The sequence below is a fragment of the Ranitomeya imitator genome, chromosome 4, assembly GCF_032444005.1.
Source record: "Ranitomeya imitator isolate aRanImi1 chromosome 4, aRanImi1.pri, whole genome shotgun sequence".
Classification (NCBI taxonomy): domain Eukaryota; kingdom Metazoa; phylum Chordata; class Amphibia; order Anura; family Dendrobatidae; genus Ranitomeya; species Ranitomeya imitator.
Window position 1 is genome coordinate 202104478 of NC_091285.1, and position 18312 is coordinate 202122789.

An 18312-nucleotide genomic window follows, 5' to 3' on the forward strand; every position below is an offset into this window, starting at 1 on the left:
AATGTTTTTAACTTTTTTCTGACTTTTTTACTTTGTCGCACTATGAGCCAATCATTTTTTGCAAGCTGATTGCTTCTACAGCATGCAGATGAAGTAGCATCTGCATGCTATAGAAGCTGTCAGTGCTGTACTTAGTGCACTGACACTGAGAGACTTCCTGATTATGCACTACTCATGACAGGAAGTTTTTTAGCTGTGGTGACCCAGATGTCATCTTGACAACATCAGGTTACCATGACATTCAGGACCCCGCGTCAGGCCTCTGCCTGCTCCCGGAATGCTGCGATCGTGTTCGATAGCAGCATTTCACGGGTTAAAGTGCCAGGAGCGGTCTATGTCCGCTCCTGGCACCTAGTGCCGGGTGTCAGCTGTGAGAATCAGCTGACACCTGGTGGCGATTGGCCGCGCAACGCCGTGTGCGCTGCCGATCGCGATGACATACTATCCCGTCCATGGTCAGACAGGCCCAGGTCACATGGACGGGATAGTATGTTTGATGTCAGAGAGGCGTTAATATAAAAATACAGTGTTTGCAAGAAAATAAATAAAAAGGTAAAAATAAAAGACATACAAATATGCACAACAGTTATAAAATAAAAAGGGATCAAAAACAGAAATATCTAAATGTTTCCATCTAGTTATCTTCTGCTTCCTTGAGGGAAGGAGAAATTAATTAGAGATCACAACCAGCACAGGCAGGCCCCCACATGTGAACAACTTTCTTTTGTGCAATGCAGTTTTATGTCTGTGTAGTAACTCACTTGGGAAAATAGGTTATACACTAAAAATTGCCACTGACTCTGCTGGTTCTTGTACAGACTAGATATCCTGATTCAGCTGTCCCTAGTGGTGCCTGCGGGTGCAGAGATAGACCTAACCACAGACTAGAGGATGACATCTTGGACCTAATTCACCTTAACGGACATTGAGTTGCTTCACTATCCTTTTAAAGATAGGTGCAAAGTATAATAAAGAAAAAGCAAAAGCAAAAACCCTTGGCTGGACTCTCAGACTGGCTCCAAACATCAAAAGAATGTCAGAACATTCAAATGAATCTATCACCGTCAGGAAATGCCAGTAGGGGCGCAATATATAGCTGCACCCAAAAAGTGAAAGTCAGATGAATGAAAACACCTATGTTAAGCTAGACAGGCTGCAGTCAGAATAGCAGAACCCAAATAGCCAGAGAAATGGTGTGTTTCATGTGGCTCGGCGGAAAGAGAAGCCAAGCACAGAATTTAAGCTCAAGTGATTGAATCCAGGAGCATGACACCCAGCTTTTATATGCTTGAAAAAAAACAAACAAAACTGAGCTTAACTTGAGTTGGTACACATGCAGAAGTTAAATGCATGTTCACATTGGCCACAAAACATTAAATCCTACAAGAGAAAAAGTAAGCAAAAACCCTGATGTAACTAAGTAAAAAAGCAAAAGTGCATTTAAATAACAAAGTTTTTAGTAATACTGTTTTTTGATCAAAAAATAGCACAAAAGCCATCCCACCGCATCAAGGTAACTCTGATCGGGACAGTCCTACACTTTCTAATATTAAAACCTTACCATGTGTCAATGTTGTGTAGGACTGTCCCAATCAGAGTTACCTTGACGCGGTGGGATGGCTTTTGTGCTACTTTTTGATCAAAAAACAGTATTACTAAAAACTCTGTTATTTAAATGCACTTTTGCTTTGTTACCTCAGGGTTTTTGCTTACTTTCTCTTTTATTTGCTTGAGCCTGGCTCGGGTTTCCAGGACAGTCTGGATTGGACTATTTAAAAATTGATGTCTGTGACTGGATAGTGGGCTAATTTAGCGGCCAGACCTTGCATTTGAAATACCTGTGTCTCTATCTACTCCCTTTATACAGTACATAGGAAATAGTCAGCCTGGTTATAATGACCATTTGCTAACTCTTTGAAACAGTTCTTGCAATATTCGTAAATCCAGTTCCTCCATTTGGTGTAGGAGCAATTTGCTTATGGCAGACTCAATTCCATGCAAATACATTTCCCTTACAATTAGAATGGGGGTCAATCTGACCATGGCTGCAACCCTTCAATCCTTGAGGCCCAGGCAGCAGCCCAGATTGCCCACATTATACTCCCCTTATGACTACTTGCAACAGTTTTGTAAACTAGTGATCGTTCACCAACGGGTTGATAAAAATTGTTACATATAAATGGTTGTAAGCAGGGTTCCCTCTAAAGTGAGCAATATGGAAATAGTTAAAATTCAATACTGATTAGTTAAATGAATCCAATTACTCATATGCTTGTCTGCAAAATGTTATATTTTCTGATTCCATCATTTCTAGAGCTCACAGCTTAGAGTAAACTATGGTTGTGATACAACTTTCCATTGTTTCAGGTTGCCGTAATTGAGCGGTGTCACTTTCAACTTTTGTGTTCGTTTAGAAGCAATGCAATAATCTGGCTATCAATAGAATGTTTAATTGTATGAATGTATAGTTATATCCCTTAGCCCTTAGCAAAATATGTATTTTTTTGTTACATTTTGGGGCCTCATGATTTAAAATTCGATCATCAAAATTCAGACAAGTTAATAAACTGTATATAAGGACAGTTAGAAAACAGTATAGTACACCATGGTTTTGATTTGCACCTACAGTTAGGGCCAGAAATATTTGGACAGTGACACAATTTTCGCGAGTTGGGCTCTGCATGCCACCACATTGGATTTGAAATGAAACCTCTACAACAGAATTCAAGTGCAGATTGTAACGTTTAATTTGAAGGGTTGAACAAAAATATCTGATAGAAAATGTAGGAATTGTACACATTTCTTTACAAACACTCCACATTTTAGGAGGTCAAAAGTAATTGGACAAATAAACATAACCCAAACAAAATATTTTTATTTTCAATATTTTGTTGCAAATCCTTTGGAGGCAATCACTGCCTTAAGTCTGGAACCCATGGACATCACCAAACGCTGGGTTTCCTCCTTCTTAATGCTTTGCCAGGCCTTTACAGCCGCAGCCTTCAGGTCTTGCTTGTTTGTGGGTCTTTCTGTCTTAAGTCTGGATTTGAGCAAGTGAAATGCATGCTCAATTGGGTTTAGATCTGGAGATTGACTTGGCCATTGCAGAATGTTCCACTTTTTGGCACTCATGAACTCCTGGGTAGCTTTGGCTGTATGCTTGGGGTCATTGTCCATCTGTACTATGAAGCGCCGTCCAATCAACTTTGCAGCATTTGGCTGAATCTGGGCTGAAAGTATATCCCGGTACACTTCAGAATTCATCCGGCTACTCTTGTCTGCTCTTATGTCATCAATAAACACAAGTGACCCAGTGCCATTGAAAGCCATGCATGCCCATGCCATCACGTTGCCTCCACCATGTTTTACAGAGGATGTGGTGTGCCTTGGATCATGTGCCGTTCCCTTTCTTCTCCAAACTTTTTTCTTCCCATCATTCTGGTACAGGTTGATCTTTGTCTCATCTGTCCATAGAATACTTTTCCAGAACTGAGCTGGCTTCTTGAGGTGTTTTTCTGCAAATTTAACTCTGGCCTGTCTATTTTTGGTATTGATGAATGGTTTGCATCTAGATGTGAACCCTTTGTATTTACTGTCATGGAGTCTTCTCTTTACTGTTGACTTAGAGACAGATACACCTACTTCACTGAGAGTGTTCTGGACTTCAGTTGATGTTGTGAACGGGTTCTTCTTCACCAAATTAAGTATGCGGCGATCATCCACCACTGTTGTCATCCGTGGACGCCCAGGCCTTTTTGAGTTCCCAAGCTCACCAGTCAATTCCTTTTTTCTCAGAATGTACCCAACTGTTGATTTTGCTACTCCAAGCATGTCTGCTATCTCTCTGATGGATTTTTTCTTTTTTTTCAGCCTCAGGATGTTCTGCTTCACCTCAATTGAGAGTTCCTTTGACCGCATGTTGTCTGCTCACAGCAACAGCTTCCAAATGCAAAACCACACACCTGGAATCCACCCCTGACCTTTTAACTACTTCATTGATTACAGGTTAGCGAGGGAGACGCCTTCAGAGTTAATTGCAGCCCTTAGAGTCCATTGTCCAATTACTTTTGGTCCCTTGAAAAAGAGGACGCTGTGCATTACAGAGCTATGATTCCTAAACCCTTTCTCCGATTTGGATGTGGAAACTATCATATTGCAGCTGGGAGTGTGCACTTTCAGCCCATATTATATATATAATTGTATTTCTGAACATGTTTTTGTAAACAGCTAAAATAACAAAACTTGTGTCACTGTCCAAATATTTCTGGCCCTAACTGTATTACACAATTGTGATACAAGAGATCTTGGTCCAGGTGCTGACAGCTGAGACCTCATCTTGTATAATGAACTCTAGCTTATGCCAAGAACAAAGCTCTTGATACCAAAGCAATAATGTAATGTCCACTGAACTGATGACTTGGCAGAACATTCAGTTTAAGGCTATTTAGCAGAGGTAGAACTGACATGGAAAATAAGGGATCCTCTAAATGCAAAATAGTGTCTAAAGAGTATGGATTTTTATTTAATAATTATTTTAACCCATTACAGACCGCCGATATGCCTTTTAAAGGCAGCAGTTAAGGGTACTTATGACTCAGCGCCGCCTTTTAACAACGCTGAGAAATAAGTGTCAGGGTCAGAAATTCTCGGCTACTGGGGGTAGCTGAGACTCCATAGAACATGATTTGGGTCAGTTTGTACTGACCCCAGTGTTGCGATCGCCGTTACTAATGGTATAACGGTGACCACAAAAAAAGTCTGATTTCCCATTTAATGGGGTCCCCCGATCCCCCCGCTACCTCCGGAGTCCCTGCAACCCCCGTGAAGTCCCCGGGCCGCCGGCGTCTTCATCTGGGAGAAAATGGTGGGTGCATGCGCAGTGCACCCAATGAGATCTGTTGGCCGGCACCCGGCAACAATAGGAAATTCTTCCTATTGGTTAATTTTGATAGGGTCTATCACAGTGATCAAAATAAAAAAAAATAGTAAATCAAACCCCCCTTTATCACCCCCTTAGTTAGGCAAAAATAATAAAATTTAAAAAAGTATTTATTTCCATTTTTCCATTAGGGTTAGGTTTGGGCTAAAGTTAGAGCTAGGGCTGGGCAAAACTTAGGATTAGGGTTGGGCTAAAGTTAGGGTTGGGCTAAAGTTAGGGTTAGGGTTGGGCTAGGGTTAGGGTTGGGGCTAGTTTAGCGTTGGGCTAAAGTTAGTGTTGGGCTAGAGTTAGAGTTGTGGTTATAGTTTGGATTATGGTTAGGGATGGGATTAGGGTTAGGGGTGTGTTAGGGTTAGGTTTGTGGTTAGGGTTATGGTTAGGGTTGGGATTAGGGTTAGGGGTGTGTTGGGGTTACGGTTGTAGTTAGGCTTATGGTTAGGGTTGGGATTAGGGTTAGGGGTTTGTTGGGTTAGGTTTGTGGCTAGAATTTGGGAGGGGTTCCACTGTTTAGGTACATCAGGGGGTCTCCAAACATGACATGGCACCATCACTGACTCCAGCCAATTTTGCGTTCAAAAATTCAAACGATGCTCCTTCCCTTCTGAGCCCTGCCATGCACCCAAGCAGTGTCTTTCCCCCACATATGGGGAATCAGCGTACTCAGGAGAAATTGCACAACAAATTTTGTGGTCCATTTACTCCTGATACCCTTGTGAAAATAAAAAAATTGGTTCAAAAGTAAATTTTTTATGAAAAAAGTAAAATGTTCATATTTTCCTTCCAGAGGCATGTTTACCAGAGCTCCAACCTGCAACAGTGGACCCTCTTAAGTGCTCTGGTAAATATGTCTATCTGTATGCTTATACTGAGTGTTGCTTAGGTATATGCTTAGTAAACCATATTTGATTCACTGTCCCTGGTCTGTCTGCTAACAGATGGTTTGGAATCAGACTATTACAGCACTATTTCTAATATCCAAGCCATCTCGCCTGCACCACACACCTGGGACAGTCTCCAGCATCTTCCAGCATCATGTATATGATGAAGTAAGCACTCAACACTTTGTTTCTTGCGTAATAACCCTTACTGTCTTGAATGTTCATTATGATGTATATTGCATTTTTAGTGTGATTAGGAAAGCAGCATATATTTCCATCATCAGTATTAGGTACTTACTAGTTTACAGGCTCTACATGTATAAACTCCTTTAAAGGGAGTGATTCTTAACCGCTTTCTGGCCTCGGACTGGATAGTACGTCCGAGGTCAGATCCCCTGCTTTGATGTGGGCTCCTGCGGTGAGCTCACATCACAGCTGTGACATGTCAGCTGTTTTGAAAAGCTGACATGTGAATGCAATAGCGGCGAGTGGAATCGCGATCCACCCGCCGCTATTAACTAGTTAAATGCCGCTGTCAAACGCTGACGGCGGCATTTAACTACTGCTTCCGGCCGCGCGGCCGGAAATGCGCTCATCACCGACCCCCGTCACATGATCGGGGTCAGCGATGCGTCGGCAAGGTAACCAGAGGTCTCCTTGAGACCTCTATGGTTGCTGATGCCGGCTTGCTGTGAGCACCACCCTGTGGATGGCGCTAATAGCAATGCAGTAAATCTGCTACATAGGAGCCATCTGAGCATCACTCCTATGTAGCAGAGCCGATCAAAAGCAAATGTTTAAAAAAACAATAGAAATAAAATCAAACATACACATATTTGGTATTGCCGTGTTTATAATCACCCGATCTATCAATAAAAAAAGGATTAACCTGATTGCTAAACGGCATAGCGAGAAAAATATTCGAAACGCCAAAATTATGTTTTTTTGGTCGCCGCGACATTGCATTAAAATGCAATAACGGGCGATCAAAAGAACCTATCTGCACCAAAATGGTATCACTAAAAACGTCAGCTTGGCACGAAAAATATAAGCCCTCACCTCACCCCAGATCACAAAAATGGAGACGCTACGGGTATCGGAAAATGGCACAATTTTTTTTTTAGCAAAGTTTGGAATTTTTTTTCACTACTTAGATGAAAAATAACCTAAACATGTTTGGTGTCTATTAACTCATAATGACCTGGAGAATCATAATGGCAGGTCAGTTTTAGCATTTAGAGAACCTAGCAAAAAAGCAAAACAAAAAACAGGCATGGGATTGCACTTTTTTTGCAATTTCACCTCACTTGGAATTTTGTTCCCATTTTCTAGTATACATCATGGTAAAACCAATGATGTCGTTGAAAAGTACAACTCATCCCGCAAAAAATAAGCCCTCACATGGCCAAATTGACGGAAAAATAAAAAAGTTATGGCTCTGGGAAGGAGGGGAGAGAAAAACGAGCATGGAAAAACAGAAAATCCCAAGGTCATGAAGGGATAAATATAACCTTTGCACAGTGTATTTTTTGTTTTCTGTTTGTAAGTGTTGCTATCTCTTTTTTTAATTATGTCCTTTTTTAAAATAATTGATAAATAAAAATCAATAGTTTTTAGCCCCTTAACCCCCTTAGTGTTTTTCAGTTTTTCAGTTTTACATTTTCGTTTTTCGCTCCCCTCCTTCCCAGAGCCATAACTTTTTTATTTTTCTGTCAATATGGCCATGTGAGTAAGTGAGGGCTTATTTTTTGTGAGATGAGTTGTACTTTTGAACAACACCATTGGTTTTAGCATGTTGTGTACTGAAAAATGGGGAAAAAATTCCAAGTGCGGTGAAATTGCAAAAAAAGTGCAATCCCACACTTGTTTTTAGTTTGGCTTTTTTGCTAGGTTCGCTAAATGCTAAAACTGACCTGCTATTGTGATTCTGCAGGTCATTACGAGTTCAAATACACCAAACATGTCTAGGTTCTTTTTATCTAAGTGGTGAAAAAAAATTCCAAACTTTGCTAAAAAAAAAAAAAAAATTGCGCAATTTTCTGATACCCATAGTGTCTCCATTTTTCATGATCTGGGGTTGGGTGAGGGCTTATTTTTGCGTGCCAAGCTGACATTTTCAATGATACCATTTTGGTGCAGATAAATTCTTTTGATTGCCCGTTATTGCATTTTAATGCAATGTTGCGGCAACCAAAAAAACTTAATTCTGGCATTTTGACTTTTTTTTATCGCTATGCCATTTAGCGATCAGGTTAATCCTTTTTTTATTGATAGATCGGGCGATTCTGAACGTGGCGATACCAAATATGTGTAGGTTTGATTTTTTTTTTAATTGTTTTACTTTGAATGGGGCGAAAGGGGGGTGATTTGGACTTTACTATTTTTTTATTTTTTTCATATTTTTAAAAACATTTTTTTTTACTTTTGGCATGCTTCAATGGCCTCCATGGGAGTCTAAATGCTGCCACAACTTGATTGGCTCTTCTACATAGAGGCTCATATCGCCTCTATGTAACTGAATTGCAGACATGCTATGAGCGCCGACCACAGGGTGGTGCTCACAGCAATCCGGCATCAACAACCACAGAGGTCTCAAGAAGACCTCTCGTTGTCATGCCAATGCACCGATGACCCCCAATCATGTGACGGGGGTCACCGATGCGTGCATTTCCGTCCGGATGGCCGGAAGCGCTTGTTAGATGCCGCTGTCAGCGTTTGACAGCGGCATTTAACCCGCTGGACCAAACATTCAGAAAATAACTTTACTCAATTACATAACCATTTAAGTTATTTTATTTCTAAAAATGTTTCCGAGTCAGTTTTTTAATTGATCATTGAGGTAGACTATTCCACAGATACAGTAGTAGATTAGTTCTTAGGGCTTTTGCGGACAACCGTAAGAATCAAATGAGTGCTATCCATAGCACTCCGTCCCTCCCGAGTAACTCCGTATGCCAAGGTAGTACAGCCACATATGGGGTATTTGTACATTCAGCAGAAATTGTGGGACAAATTTTGGTGCCATTTTTACCCATTTCCCAGTGTGAAAATGTAACACTTGGGACTAACAAAATCTCGGTGGTACAAATGTAAATTATTTTTTCTTCACTGTCCAATGGTATAATGTGACACACCTGTATAATCAGTACACCCCTAGATGAATTCATTGAGAGGTTTAATTGGTAAAATGGGGTCATTTATAGGGGCTTCTGCTGTTCTGGCACCTCAGCTGCTCTGCCAATGTAACATGGCACCCTCAAACAAGTGCAGCAAAATCTGCACTATAATATGGCTTTACTTCCCTTCTGAGCTTTGCACTATGCCTCAAAAGTAGTTTTTGACCACATATAGAGTATCAGTGTACTCCCAAGAAATTGCACAGCAAACATTGGGGTCCATTTTCTATTTTTGCCCTTGTGTAAAATTTGTAGCTACAAAAGATTTTTGTGGGAAAAATGTGTTTTTTTTTATTTTCACGGCTTAACGTTATAAACTTTTGTGAAGCACCTGTGGGTTCAAGGTGCTCAATATACATCTAGATAAATTCCCAAAGGTGTCTAGTTTCCAAAATGGTGTCACTTGTGGGGAGTTTCCAGTGTTTTGGCACATCAGGGGCTCTCCAAACGTGACATGGGAACTGCTAATTATTCCAGCATATTTTACATTCAAAAAGGCAAGTGGCGCTCCTTCCCTTTCAAGCCCTGCCGTGCACCGAAACAGTTGTTTTACTTCACATATTGGGTATCATTGTACTCAGGAGAAATGGCAAAAACAAATTGTATGAAGCAATTTCTCTTGTTACCCTTATGAAAATGCAAAATTTAGAGCTAAAAAACATTTATCTGGGAAAAATTTGATTTTTTTATTTTCACAACTTAACATTATAAAGTTCTGTGAAGCACCTGTGGGTTCAAGGTGCTCAGTACACATCTAGATAAGTTCCCTAAGGGGTCTAATTTCCAAAATGGTGTCACTTGTTGGGGGTTTCCCTTGTTTAGGCACATCAGGGGCTCTCCAAAAATGACATGGCATCCGCTAATTACGCCAGCAAATAGAGTCTGCCTATGAGGGGTGCATTATACTATGGAATCTGCCTATGGGGGTGCATTATACTTTACAGTCTGCCTATGGGGGCTGCATTATACTATAGAGTTTACCTATGGGTGGGTGGATTATACTATAGAGGCTGCCTATAGGAAGTGCAGTATACTATAGCGTCTGCCTATGTGGGGGGTACATTATACTATAGAGTCTGCCTTTGGGGGTGCATCATACTTAAGAGTCTATCTATGGAGAGTGCATTATACTAAATGGTATGCCCATGGGGAATGCATTATGCTATATGGAGGCCTATGGAGAGTACATTATGCTATAGAGGCATATGAGGAGTTCATTATACTATATTGAGAACTATCTTGTGCATTATACTATATGGAGGCTATCTAGGAGGCCATCATACAGTGTGGAGATTACAGTGAGGGGCCAGCATTCAGTTTTGAAGCCATTAAACAGTTTGGTGGCTACTAAGTGGCCAGTATACTGTGTGGGTGGTACTATACGGTGGGGGTCATTATACTATATAGGGGGAAACTTGAGACATTATTAAATGTAAAGTGGGCACTTATTGTTATAGAGAACTCGGGTTACTGTGACTGTCAAAGGGGCACAGAGAGGGCATTATTACTTTCTAGGTTAATAGGGGACAAAGTATGGGCACTGTTTTCTAGGACACTTGCACCCAGCATGACTATATTCCAGAGGTTTTTTTTACCATCTAGAGGCACACTGTTCCACAGTCAACGTCCAGTAATAGGGTCACATATAGCAGCAGCAGCTCAGTATTTGGGATATCAGCAGGATGAGGAGTTTGTGTAGGTTGGGAATAGATGGTGATGGGGCTGGAATATGAGAAGTGAAACATGTCTTTGCTGTAATGTCTACAGCCGAATCCTGGCTGGAAGAAGTTGTCATGTCTGTCTGGGCCAGATGGAAAAATCGGGAAAAGTGAACAATTCCATCAGAAAGATTTTCCTCTGTAAATCACTGTTAGCTGTCAAGTTTCCGCCTCTGCACAGGGGGAATCTTGAACCATCTCCGCTGCGGTCTCCCATTCTTCTCCAGCCACAGTGTAGCCTCCTCAGCAGAGACGTTGGTCCCAGCATCTAGCTCAGGCTGATACTGGGTGACTGGTTACTACTGTCATTCCAGGCTCTGCCTTTGTAGCCAGCACTGATCAGAAGCGAGCAGATATTTCTGTGACTAAGTCCTGCTTTTCCCATACTGAGCATGCCCACAGGACGACCTCCCATTGGAGGTCGAGGGTCACATGCTCAGGTCCTGTTGCGGCTCCTATTGTGGTGTCGAGCGCAAGAGGTCTAGATGAACTCTAAGGGCTCATTTCCACTTGCGAGGAAAATTGACGAGTGCAATCCGATAAAAAATCGGATTGCACTCAGACCAATGTTATTCAATAGGTGTCTTTTCATTTGCGATTTTTTTCTCAGCCGAAATCGGACTGAGAAAAAAATCGCAGCATGCTGTGATTTGCTGCGAGTCTCGGACGAGACACACCAATGCAAGTCAATGGGTGCGAGAAAAAAAACGCATGGAATACGGACCATCCGTATTCCATCCATTTTTTTTTACGGATACCTTACCATCCTGTGGCCTAGCACACTGTAAGTAGTCCTGTAAATGACTGTATAAAAATTGTTGTCGAGAAAAAAAACGGATTGCATACGAATGTCATACGGATGTAAAACGGATGGTGCGATTAAAAATCGCATTGAACTCGCATGACAATCGCACAGTTTTCATCCGTTTTTTCGGTCCAGATTACGGACCTTTTTTTGGCTTTCAAGTGGAAATGAGCCCTAATCCAGGGTCTTGAGATTAACCCGTGTGTGAATCCATTTTGTACCGCCATATAGTCCATCATTACTCAGCAGCAGGTTCCATATCTGCACGGTGGACCCCGGGCTGCGAACGCACCTTATTCTATCTATCTTATTATTTAGTGCGTTCCGCTAGCCCTAACATTACACATACACCAGGGTCTGGCTAGTAATGACGGACAAACAGCAATCCTTGTGGTACATCGTGCCACACTGGAGGAACTAATAGCTATATCCACTTGTATTGACCTCCGTTTTAACGAGTGGAGGTTAGAGCGAGCCCAGTGTAGGCAGAGGTTTCAGCTGGCTCCCACCTTTGCCAAACCTTTGGAATCTCCAGGCCAGGTGCCTGAGTCACATGAGGCCGTGGATGTGTCACGAGCGGGATCTAAGTCCAGACTGCTCGTGCACTGAAGGTCTGTCATGTCTGCTGGAAGTCAGGACCTCTTGCCACCAGATGTTCCCAGCTGTTGGGGAAACGTCAGCGTCTAGTGGTAGTAGGTGGAGGTACACTAGACACGGAGACGTTTGCCTCCAAATTGTCCTTTAAGGGGACAATTACTATTGGCTCATCCACTCATTCGGTAGAGCTTTGCGTGGATTTTGGGGCGGAGGGCAATTTTATGTCTTCTGCCTTCGCCCAACGACACGCAATATCCCTGGTGATGCTTGCTCAACCTGTAACCGTACGAGTGGTGAATGGGTGAACTTTGCCCTCACAGATAACACACCAGACTATCCCTTTTACTCTATCCATGTCGCCATCTCATCAGGAGATTATATCTCTGCTTGTCATTCCTGAGGGAATTGATGAGGTCCTGTTGGCGATACCTTGGCTACGGTACCACTCTCCACATATTGAGTGGTCCACAGGCAAAATTTTGGGATGGAGTGAATCTTGTGGGGGTAGATGTCAGAGGGAATGTGTTCAAGGTTGCTACTACTGAGGTACCCGCAGATGTTTCCTCTCTCCCCAAGCAATATTGGACCTATGCGTACGTGTTCTCCAAAAGGGTTGCGGAGACCCTTCCGCCTCACTGCCCCTATGACTGTCCTATTGACTTTTTGCCTGGTGCTGAGCCTCCCCGGGGTTGAGTCTATCCGTTATCTCTCACGGAGATGGAGGCAATGTCACAGTACATCCAGGAGAATCTGGCAAGAGGATTCATTAGGAAGTCAGTGTCACCTGCGGGGGCTGGGTTCTTCTTCGTGCAGAAGAAGAACGGGGAACTACGTCCATGCATAGACTACAGGGGTCTTAAAGCCATCACCGTTAAGAATAAGTACCCACTGCCCCTGATATCTGAGCTATTTGATAGGCTTTGGGGAGCAAGGGTATTTACTAAACTGGTTCTGCGGGGAGCCTACAACCTGATTCGCATCCGTGAGGGGGATGAATGCAAGACGGCTTCTAACACCAGGGATGGGCAATATGAATATCTAGTGATTCCCTTTGGGCTCTGTAATGCTCCAGCCATTTTCCAAGACTTTGTAAATGATATCTCCCGGGATATGCTCTCCACCTCGGTCGTAGTCTATCTGGATGATATTCTCATCTACTCTCCAGATATTGACTACCACCGAAGAGATGTATGCAGTGTTTTCGACCTCTTACGGGCAAATTCCCTCTACGCCAAGTTGGAGAAATGTGTGTTTGAGCAGGAGTCCTTACATTTCCTGGGTTATATCATCTCTGCTCAGGGATTGGCCTTGGATCCTGCCAAACTACAGACTGTGATGGACTGGCAAGAACCCCATTCTCTTAAAGCGGTGCAGCGCTTTATGGGGTTCATTAACTATTATCGCCAGTTCATCCCTCATTTCTCAATTTTGGTAGCTCCCTTGGTAGCCCTCACCAAGAAGGGAGCAAATCCCAAATTGTGGTCTGAGGAGGTCTCCAAGGCCTTCACTTCTATTAAGTCTCATTTTGCTAGCGCTCCCATCCTACATCGACCCGATGTAGATAAGCCGTTTATAATGGAGGTGGATGCCTCATCTGTTGGTGCTGGAGCAGACCTCTTCCAAAAGGATGCTCAAGGTCAGAAGCATCCTTGCTTCTTCTTTTCCAAGACCTTCACACCAGCAGAGCGGAAGTATTCCATCGGGGACAGGGAGTTGCTAGCAATGAAGTTGGCTTTCTCAGAATGGAGACATCTTTTGGAGGGGGCTCGCTTTCCCTTCCAAGTATTCACAAACCACAAAATTTGGCCTACTTACAGACAGCCCATCGGCTAAATTCTCGCCAGGCCAGATGGTCCCTGTTCTTCTCCCGTTCCATTTCACCCTGCATTTTCTCTCAGGGGAGAAGAACATTCGTGCCGACACTCTCTCTCGCTCCGTTGTATCATCTGAGGAGGAAGAGGAGCCTCTGCTTATTGTCCCTGAGAGTCTGAGTTCTGAGAGCCTGAGAACCGTGGCTCCGGTTTCACTAGAGTCTGTGCCTCCGGGCAAGACTTTTGTACCATCAAATTTGTGTCCAGAGGTTCTCTCTTGGGCTCACTCGTCCAGGGTGGGTGGACATTTTGGGACCAAAAGGACATCTGAGCTGCTGGCGAGGACATACTGGTGGCCGCATATGGCCCATGACGTCGGAGACTATGTTCGGGCATGTGTCTCCTGCGCCAAGAACAAGTCCCCTCGACAATGGCCAGCTGGGTTGCTTTACCCCCTACCGGTGGCAGACAGGCCCTGGGAGATGGTCGGGATGGATTTTGTGGTGGGCTTACCCAAGTCTTGTAGCTGCACCATTATTTGGGTGATCACCGACCATTTTACCAAAATGGTGCACTTGGTGCCTCTTCCACGGCTACCTTCTGCACGGGCTCTGGCAGCGTTGTTTATTAAACATATCTTTCGCCTACACGGTATGCCGGACAAAATTGTCAGTGATCGGGGTCCCCAGTTTGCTTCTCGGTTCTGAAGAGAGCTTTGTCGTCTACTCAGCATTGAGTTGAATCTCTCTTCAGCATATCATCCCAAGACGAATGGGATGGTAGAGAGGGCCAACCAGACCCTGGTCACATATCTGCAACATTTTGTTTCAGCCAGGCAGGATGACTGGGCATCTTTGCTACCGTGGGTGGAATATGCGCTAAACAACGCCGTAGCCGACTCCACTGGTCAGACCCCATTCCTCCTTAATTACGGCCAGCATCCGCGGGTTCCTGTGCCTATGCTCGTGTCTTCCACTGATTCCAGGGTGGCAGACTGGGCTGTGGAGGCATGGGACATTCGGGACTGCACTCAGGATGCCATCCGGGCCTCCAAGGAGAGAATGAGGTCTTCTGCCGATGCACATCGGCACCCCGCTCCGACCTTTGCTCCTGGCGACTTAGTGTGGCTCTCCACCCGTAACATCAGGCTGTGAGTTGAGTCCACTAAGTTTGCACCTCGATACTTGGGTCCTTTCAAGGTCCTCGAGCAGGTTAACCCTGTGGTCTACCGTCTGGCCCTTCCTCCACGTCTTGGTATCACCGATACCTTTCATGTGTCCCTCTTAAAGCCTGTACACATGTCCCAATTTTCCGAGTCATCTGCCAGTACATCGGGTTCATCTACGGACGATTACGAGGTGAATGCTATCTTGGGTGTAAGGTGGTACGTGGTACAAAATTTTATTTGGTGGATTGGAAGGGTTGCCGCCCAGAGGACAGGTCCTGGGAGCCTGCTGAGCACATTCAAGCTCCACAGCTCATTGCTGCCTTCGAGCGTAGCGAGGTCCAAGGAGGGGCCGTAATGTAAGGTGTCAAGTTCCCGCCTCTGCACAGGGGGAATCTTGAACCATCTTCGCTGCGGTCTCCCATTCTTCTCCAGCCACAGTGGAGCCTGCTCAGCAGAGACGTCGGTCCCAGCGTTTAGCTCTGGCTGATACTGGGCGACTGGTTACTACTGTCCTTCCAGGCTCTGCCTTTGTAGCCAGAACTGATCAGCAGCGAGCAGATCTTTCTGGGACTAAGTCCTGCTTTTCCTATATTGAGCATGCCCACAGGTCGACCTCCCATTGGAGGTCGAGGGTCACATGCTCAGGTCCTGTTGCGGCTCCTATTGGACCATCTGGAAGGTCTTGTAGCACTGCCGCTTGGCCATGCGCTAGTGTACACTTGTAAATGTGTGTGTCTTGACGTGTGAAAGTCGTTCATTAATTATCCCCTCCCTTTTGTATGACTGCTCGCGTAAGGTGGATGATTGCTATCTAGCGCCCGACTTAGCTATCAGCACGTGACACACAAAACAGCATCAAATTGCTGTGACCGCCAGTGCGGCACTGTGCATTTTCACAGCGCTTTCCTTACCCACCCCTGGGTGGTTAGTGGCGTCCACCAGAGCCGCAACGCACGCACTCTCGTGCATCTAAATAATTATTATTATTTCATTCACTCTGACACCCCAGTTGCGGTGTCGAGTGCAAGAGGTCTAGATAAACTCTAATCCAGAGTCTTGGGATTGAGTTCTGTGACTCCTTGCTTGCGCTCTTTTGTGCAGTACCGCAGCCCTGTGACACAACAGGGTTCACTGTCTTCATACAGGGTGAAGTTAACCCGTGTGTGAATCCATTTTGTACTGCCATATAGTCCGTCATTACTCAGCAGCTGGTTCCATCTCTGCATGGTGGACCCTGGGCTGCGAACGCACCTTATTCTATCTTTCTTATTATTTTGTGCGTTCCGCTAGCCCTAACAGTCACCATCTATAACTGTGCTGTGATCTCTTACATGTTCTGTAGGACTGTAGCACTGTAGGACCATGCTACCGCCATATGGTCAGTGGATACCTGCATACCGGATACAGAACTAAAAAGACTGCATCCTCTGTTTCCGGGGGGAAGCTTGAAGGGGGCGGACCTTCCTCTGCTGCCTGAGGGAAACCTGAGTGAGCCGGACCTTTATCCTGACGAAGGGGGGCAGGGAGAGCCTAAAAAGGGCACGCAGCATCGGAGGCATAAGAGGAGAAAGCGCGCTAAGCAGCAGAGTCTGGTGCTGCAGAGCAGTGCGGAGGGCAGAACGGAGAGCAGCGTGCAGAGCAGGATGGGGTCTGCTGCATTGAGGGAAGTTTTGTGCCCTACAGCAAGCAGGGGAGAGGGACCGCTGCAGAGCAGAGCCATGCACACAGAGCAGAGCCATGCACAGAGAGCAGAGCCGTGCAGAGCAAAGCCATGCAGAGCCAGATAGTGCACAGCAGGAACCAGTGAGTACTAAGAGCGTGTTGCCAGAGAGAGATCGGGTGCAGTACACCGCCAGAGAAGCAGCGTGCCAGTGGTTGTCGGTGCTTCAGTCTTGGTGGGACCAGGCAGCACGCCCGATAGCAGACAGAGATCGAGGTGCTGTGTGCTTCATGACTGTGAGTACAGTACACGTGCCATATAAGAGTGACCTCATATGGGACTGATACTTGCGCCCTGATGTTTCCAGTGACTATTTGCCCAGACACTTGTGACCTGACTTCACCATTGAATATAATTGCAGAGCCACATTGGGCTTTTACAGGACTGTGGCCCGTGCCTCTGTCGGCCGCTGCAATTCATGGATTAGGCCCAGAGGAAGGTACCGGAGACCGACCACTGCTGCCAGAGGTCAGACCACCGTCATCATCAGGACCATCTTGGAAAAGACACCGCGCCAGCCGTTGCCGATGCTATTGCATTCCCAGCAGTAGTTACAGTTTGCGGAACTCCTGACAATAGTGTTTCACAAGAAACTGTTGTTATCTGAACCATCGTTCTTCTACTCACATATCCTTTGCCATTTACACTGTTTATTCCCCTGTGTACCCTTTACCCCCCACCATCCGTTACCATTTATACCGTTTAACCCATTACCTCCCCGTGTGGAGTATTCCCTTGTTAACAAATCTGTTTACCCTTGCTCTGTCTCCCCGTCCGTCACTGCATCCCGCGTTCCTGCTAGTACCGTACAACCTCATAAAGCGACAGTGGTCAGAATTGTAGAACTTGGCCTGGTCAGGAAGGGGACAACAGGCTTTGGGGCGAAGGAGGTAAGATAACTAAGATCCTCCATGCACTAGATCAGTTCTGCTGCTCTTCTTTGAACCTTCTCTAACCCTGGCAATTTTTCTATTAATTGGTGCCCAGTCCTGAACTACATATTCCAAGTGAGGTCGGCGGTCACACTGGTAGTATTACGTTTCTGTCCCATGAGACCATACCTCTTTTAATACATGACAATATCCTGCTGGCCTAATTAACATTGTATTGTGCTATTTAGTATGTGATCTGCAAGTACACCCTGATCCTTCTCTTTAAGTGACTCCCATAGTTTTGCTCTCCCTTGAACATATGGTGCTCCCAGGTTATAGTGCACAGATACAGTGCTATATATATCCACTGATTAAACTTCATTTGTCAAGTGGATGACCAAACATTTACTGTAGTTTGTCCAAGTCAGGTTGTGAACATCATCCATATACTGTACAATACTAGATTGATATCATCTACAAAAATAGAAACAACACTATTAATATAGTCTTCTACATACGGTAATTAATAAATAGATGAATAGATGACCAAGCACTGAACCATGGACCCAGCTCTGAACGGGAGAGCATTCACAGTAGCAGCCATTCACCACAACATTCTGGGAGCTGT